This window comes from Zalophus californianus, chromosome 1 (assembly GCF_009762305.2).
Source record: "Zalophus californianus isolate mZalCal1 chromosome 1, mZalCal1.pri.v2, whole genome shotgun sequence".
NCBI lineage: Eukaryota > Metazoa > Chordata > Mammalia > Carnivora > Otariidae > Zalophus > Zalophus californianus.
Genome location: NC_045595.1, coordinates 12091639 through 12097994, shown reverse-complemented (window position 1 = coordinate 12097994; position 6356 = coordinate 12091639).

Sequence of the window (6356 nt, the reverse complement as noted above, 5' to 3'; positions counted from 1 at the left end):
TGAAGGTCAAGTTCAGCCCAAAGAGAAGCTACTGATCCTCTGGCTTCTCCAAGAATCCCATGAGTAATTCCTTAGTAATGATTTGGGTTTTTGTTTCCATGAACCTGCCTGTGCCTCATGGGAAAGACCACCAAGTCAAGGAAAGAGACAAAGAGGGTCATATATCCAGCAAAGCTATCTTTCAAATATGAAAGTGAAAGGCGTTCTAAGATAAAAATTGGGAGAATTACAAGAAGACTGGGGAAGGTGGGTTTAGTGGAGGGAAGCATCCTGTCCCGAAGGAAGAATATGTACAAAGCCCCAAGCAAACCATGACACAGTCCTGTTGGAGAAGCTGCTTAGAGGAGATTCCAAATGCCAGCAATGGGGAATGTGTTGCTCTGTGGATGCATCATTAGCAAAGGGCCCACCTGGCAATTCTGGAATAAATAAATGTTTCTTCATTTGCTATATGCTCCCAGGACAATTTCCAGAGATTTTAAATGGATGTCCATGTATAATTTCACTAGGTTCACCAGCAAACAGATACACGAGAGCTCTATTATGTGTGTGAGGTCTCCCTCTATATTTGGTATTTTTCAAAACCAAGTTTCTTTTTTTTTTTTTTAAGATTTTTTTAAATTTATTTATTCATGAGAGACAGAGGGAGAGAGAGAGAGAGAAGCAGAGGGAGAAGCAGGCTCCCAAGGAGTAGGGAGCCCGATGAGGGACTCGATCCCAGGACCCTGGGATCATGACCTGAGCCGAAGGCAGACGCTTAACCATCTGAGCCACCCAGGCGCCCCTAAAACCAAGTTTCTTTATTGCAAATTAAAATAAACATGAAATCTAAAAAGGCAGGAAAGTGAAAGGAAGTTAACTAAAATATAAGCTGTAAAAAACAAATAACCAGAAAGAAGGTAGATTTAAGTTATTTTCTAATGAAAGAAAATTTAAGACCTGCAGTGTGTAGTAATAGGATTCCTGACATCTCCATGCATCTGGTGGACAGGGCAGAGCAGGGGCCTCCATATTATAAAGCTGCTGGGGACATCTCCAAATGGCAGTCTGATAAGGATCTTGGGCTCAATATGTCCAAACTAAACTCTTTAACTTTCTGCTGGTTCCAAAAATGGTTTCATCAATCCAATTTCTAGTTGTGTGCATTTTTAAAGTTTGCTGTTATTTTTATTTTTTTATCTTTTAAATTTTATTTAATTTCAATTTAATTAACATATACTCTATTATTAGTTTCAGGGGTAGAATTTGGTGATTCATCAGTTGTATATAACACCCAGTGCTCATCACATCACCTGCCCTCCTTAATACCCATCACCCAGTTAGCCCACCTCCCACCCACCTCCCTTCCAGCAACCCTCAATTTGTTTCCTAGAGTTAAGAGTCCCTTATGGTTTGCCTCCCTCTCTGTTTTCATCTTATTTTAGTTTGCTGTTACTTAAATGTTGCTGTTTTGCCTTCAATGAGTACACGTGCTGTTACCGAATAATCAATCACAACCCGTAACTCAGAAAAGGAATGGGTGGGCCTTGGCGCTGGCCCAGCCAATAGCCACCCCCACCCCCTCCTTCCTTGAATCCCCAGGAGGCTGGACAAATTGAGAGGACAGCCCCTGGCTGGGCTCGCCAACACTGTTGCCTGAACAAAGCCGGGTAAACTCTTCGCAAGAGAAGCCAGTAGCTCAAGATAGGAGGGTTGGGAAGAGAAAGAGAGAGACTTATTTCGGGGTACGGGCAGCCCGTGCAGGTGGCAGGCTCAAGCCTTAACTGCCGACCTCTCTGCCCACAAGAGGAACACCTAGAATTTCATAAGGAGAGGTGGCGGGGAGACGTTGGTGCGGCAAGAGAGCCGGCAGAAAGCACATGATCAGGAGCCGGCTGTTGTGTGTTCAGCCTGGGATCAAGGGCAGCGAATGGGGTGTGTGGGGGTGTGGTCTTCTAGGCGGTCCATTGCTAGCAGGGCTTTTCGGGTCTGGCACTTGGAATGTTCGGGTCATTGCAAAACACCTTTATCAATGCCTCCAGAAAGTGCGTAAGAAATAAGCACAATGGGGTTTAGTGTAAGAGTTAAGCAGTTTGGGGGCGCCTGGGTGGCTCAGTTGGTTAAGCAACTGCCTTCAACTCAGGTCATGATCCCGGAGTCCTGGGATCCAGCCCAGAGAACCCGGCATGGGACTCCCTGCTCAGCCGGGAGACTGCTTCTCCCTCTGCTCCTCCTCCGTTTCTCCCCTGCTCCTGCTCACTCTCTCTCTCAAATAAATAAATAAGATCTTTAAAAAAAATAGTTAAACTATGTTGTTTGTTTCCGGTTTTAACTGTTGGGGTCTATGGTTGAGCCAGAGGGCTCACTAACAGTAGGAGGTATGGGTGGTTTGGAATCTGTTGAGTGTTTTTTAGGCCACATATACGATGACTTTTTTTTTGTTTGTTTCTTTATTTTTTATTTTTTTATATATATTTTTAAATTTTATTTTATTATGTTAGTCACCATACTATGATGACTTTTTATAAGTATTTGATTAGTATTAAATATAATTAAGTGAATATAAATTTTAAAATATGCTTATGCTTTATAAAAATAAAATAAATATATGAATGTTTATAAGTAGTTATATAAAATTTATATGAATTTTACAGTCTGTATCTAGAGAAAGGAGGTAGTTGGGAGTATGGGCTTTGGATGTGTTAATTGTGCATATGAATGACATGCTCTTGGGTGAGTTGTTGCTCTCTCTAGAAATTGGCTAGTCTCTCCAGGATCAGCAAGGCCCTAGGTGTCAACACATCAGAAAATTAAAAGGCATGGCTAATACAAAATACCAATGCGATTTCAGTAACTGCCAATTGTTTACTATAAGGTGATGTGTATCAACTGCAGTTTCAATTCCATATAAATAGAGCTGAAAATGTATATCTTTGTAGCCAATTACAGACTACATGCAGGCATTCTGGACGTTTTCTTTGTTCAGTGATAAACTTAGCTCATTCTGTATGTATGAATTGGCCTGTTCTTTGGATTTTAATTTTTATTTCTCCAACACTTCTGAGTTGTCTGATGGTGAGTCCAGGTCTACGAAGGTTCTGTCCTTACCTTTGACCTCCCTTGAATAATTTCTCTCTAGGATGGTGGAAACAAAATTTATGGGGATCATCTAGAAGGCAATGTCACCCAATATCAGACATAAAAAGGTTCTGAACTGGTGGTTATATAGGAGCCAACTGTGTTGTGTAAAAGTAAGATGACATTATTGTTATGCTGGCTTCTAAAATAAGTCTGCAGAAAACACCAATTGATAGATGGATGTCAAGTAGGCCATCCAAATTGGAAAATCCATTTTTTTTTTACATTTGATCCCCCAAAGCAAGGGAACTATAAATTATTCCATTAGCAGTTTTATTTTTTTATATATTATATATATATTAATTTAGCAATTATATTATATATATTATAAATATATAATAATTTAGCAATTATTCCATATATAGCAGTTTAACTGTGCAAAGTATTTTCATATCCCTTTTCACAACATTTTTTACCTTTATTGTGAAATATAATGCATATACACAAAATGTATAAACAAACATATACAATCAATGGATGGTTCTATAATCAATGTTCACTCATTACAACCCAAGTGCAGTAAAAGATGCTTGCCAGACCCAGAAGCCCCACATACTTGTCTGTCATCACACGGTTTAATTCTCCAGACTTATCCAGTATCCTGAATTTCTGATAATCATTTACCAGTTTTCTTTATAATTTTATACATATATCCCTAACAATTGTTTACATATATAGAGTATAAAAGCCCCAAGATACTAATATATCACCTATTATATATATACCCCTAAACAATAAGTTTAGTTTTGCCATAAAAAAAATCAACTCTATTGATATATAGTTTACATAAAATGACCTCATTTTAAGTTATATATTTTGATGAATTTGGCATGGAAACTCCACCACAGTCAAGATATAGAACATTTCCATGACTCCCCAAAGTTCCCAGTCAATCCCCCCAACCCCAGCCCCAGACAACTATATTCTGCTTTCTGTCACTATAATTAACTCTATATAGAGGAGATCCTATAGTTAGCTAGTCCTTTTGGTCTGGCTTCATTCACTTAATGTGCCTTTGAGAATCACCCATGTTGCACGAATCAAGAATGCATTCCTTTTACATCGCTCAGTTGTATTCCATTGCATAGATATTATGATTTGTTTATCCATTCACAAATTGATGGACATTTTAGTTATTTCAGTTTTGAGGCTATTAAATGTAAAGCTATGAATATTAGTGTTTCATATTTTTGAACTTTTTCCGCACAACTTTTAAATTGAAAAAATTTAGATCTACAGAAAGGTTGCAGGAATAGTCCAATGAACTTGTGTGACTTTCATCTAGATTCACCATTTATTATCTCTGTGTTAGATTTGCTTTATTGAACTATTATCTATCTATCTATCTATCCATCTATCTATCAGTCGTCTACCTATCTACTTATCTCTCACACACTCTTCATTGTTCACCCATTTGGTTATTCTCAATTTTGGCAATTACAAAAAACTGTGATTAAATAAGCATGCAGATAAGCATGCAACCATGTTAGATATATACTTACAAGTGCAACTCCAAGGGTATGTGTGTTCTCAGCTTTGTCATTTGTGCTGAACTGTTTTCCAGAATTTTTGCACCAATTTACACTCACACTAGCAGTGTATGAATGTTCCACTTGCTCCGTATCTTCACCAACACTTGGTGACAGATATAAAAATATGCCCCAATCTGATATGCATGTAATAATATCTCCTTGTTCATTTAGATTGCATTCTTCCTGATTGCTAACAAGCATGAGCACTTTTTCTTATTTAAAAAATTATCAGGATTTCCTAGATTCATGAGGAAGCACTATGATATATACTACTGTGGTCATAATTGCATAAAATACGTATGCATGTGGCTAAGGATGGCAATGCAATATGCAAAATTGGTGGTATATTAGTTTCCTGGGGCTTTTATAACAAAGTACAGCACACTGAGTGGCTTAAACCACAGAAATTTGTTGTCTCACAGTTTGGGAGGATAGAAATCCCAGATCAAGGTGTCAGCAGATTGGTTCTTTTTTTTAAAAATTTTTTATTATTATGTTAATCACCATACATTACATCATTGGTTTTTGATGTAGTGTTCCATGATTCATTGTTTGTGCATAACACCCAGTGCTCCACGCAGAACGTGCCCTCTTTAATACCCATCACCAGGCTAATCCATCCCCCCACCCACCTCCCCTCTAGAAACCTCAGTTTGTTTTTCAGAGTCCAGCAGATTGGTTCTTTCTGGTGGGTGTGAGGAAAGGGTCTGTCACCAGTCTCTCTCCTGGCTTTTGTGGCATGCTGGCAATCTTTGGTGTTTCTGGACTTCTAGAAGGAACACCTCAACTTCTGCCTTTATCTTCACATGATATTCTCCTTGTGTGCAAGTTCCCATTTTTTTGGTAAGGACACTAGTCATATTGGATGAGAGGCCCACTCTATCCAGTATGACTTGATCTTAACTGATTACATCTGCAATGACCCTATTACCAAATACTGTCACATTCTGAGGTCCTGGGGATTAGGGCTTTCACACATAAATTTGGGGACGACGAGTGTTAAAACTCAACTCATAACAGATGGCTAGGTAATTTTTCTTTCTTTTCTTTCAAATGCATAGTATTGAGTAACATAGCAGAGAATAATGGGGAAGACTGCTTGGTGTCAGAGAGGATTGATTTACATCCTAGCTGTTCTTTTTATTAGCCTAGTGTTTTCACCACAACAAGTTTTTCATCTGTTCTGTGTTGAACAGTCACTATTTTGGACAGTTTTTTTGTGAAGATGAAATGAGATAGAGCGTGTAAAGGGCATTTCATCGTGTTTGGCAAACAGAGGGCAGTCAATAAATGTTAGCTCCTTCTTCCTTATGTTCAACATTTTAAAATTTTAAAATAATAAATAGGTAATTAGCTAGCTAGAGTAATGCATGCATGCATGCATGCATGAATGAATGAGTGAATGATTGAACGGTGCTGGGAAGTGTGACTGGCCTCAGTAGCCAAGAAAAGAATCACGCAAATGACTTCCTAAGGCCACATGTCCACAACTGGGCAAACCTGAGATAATTGTTCACAGGAAGTTGTTAGAAGCAGAGAGCGGTGATGGTGTGAGTACAGGGATTTGGATTCGGTTCTGCATTGTTTTGTGTTTTAACCACCTAGGGCAGAGATCAAGTTTGCAGGGAAAGCTTGGTGCCCAACAACTTTGCCCCAGGTGCCTATCTGATATTCCCCTATCAGATTACTTGATCATTGGCCATCTAG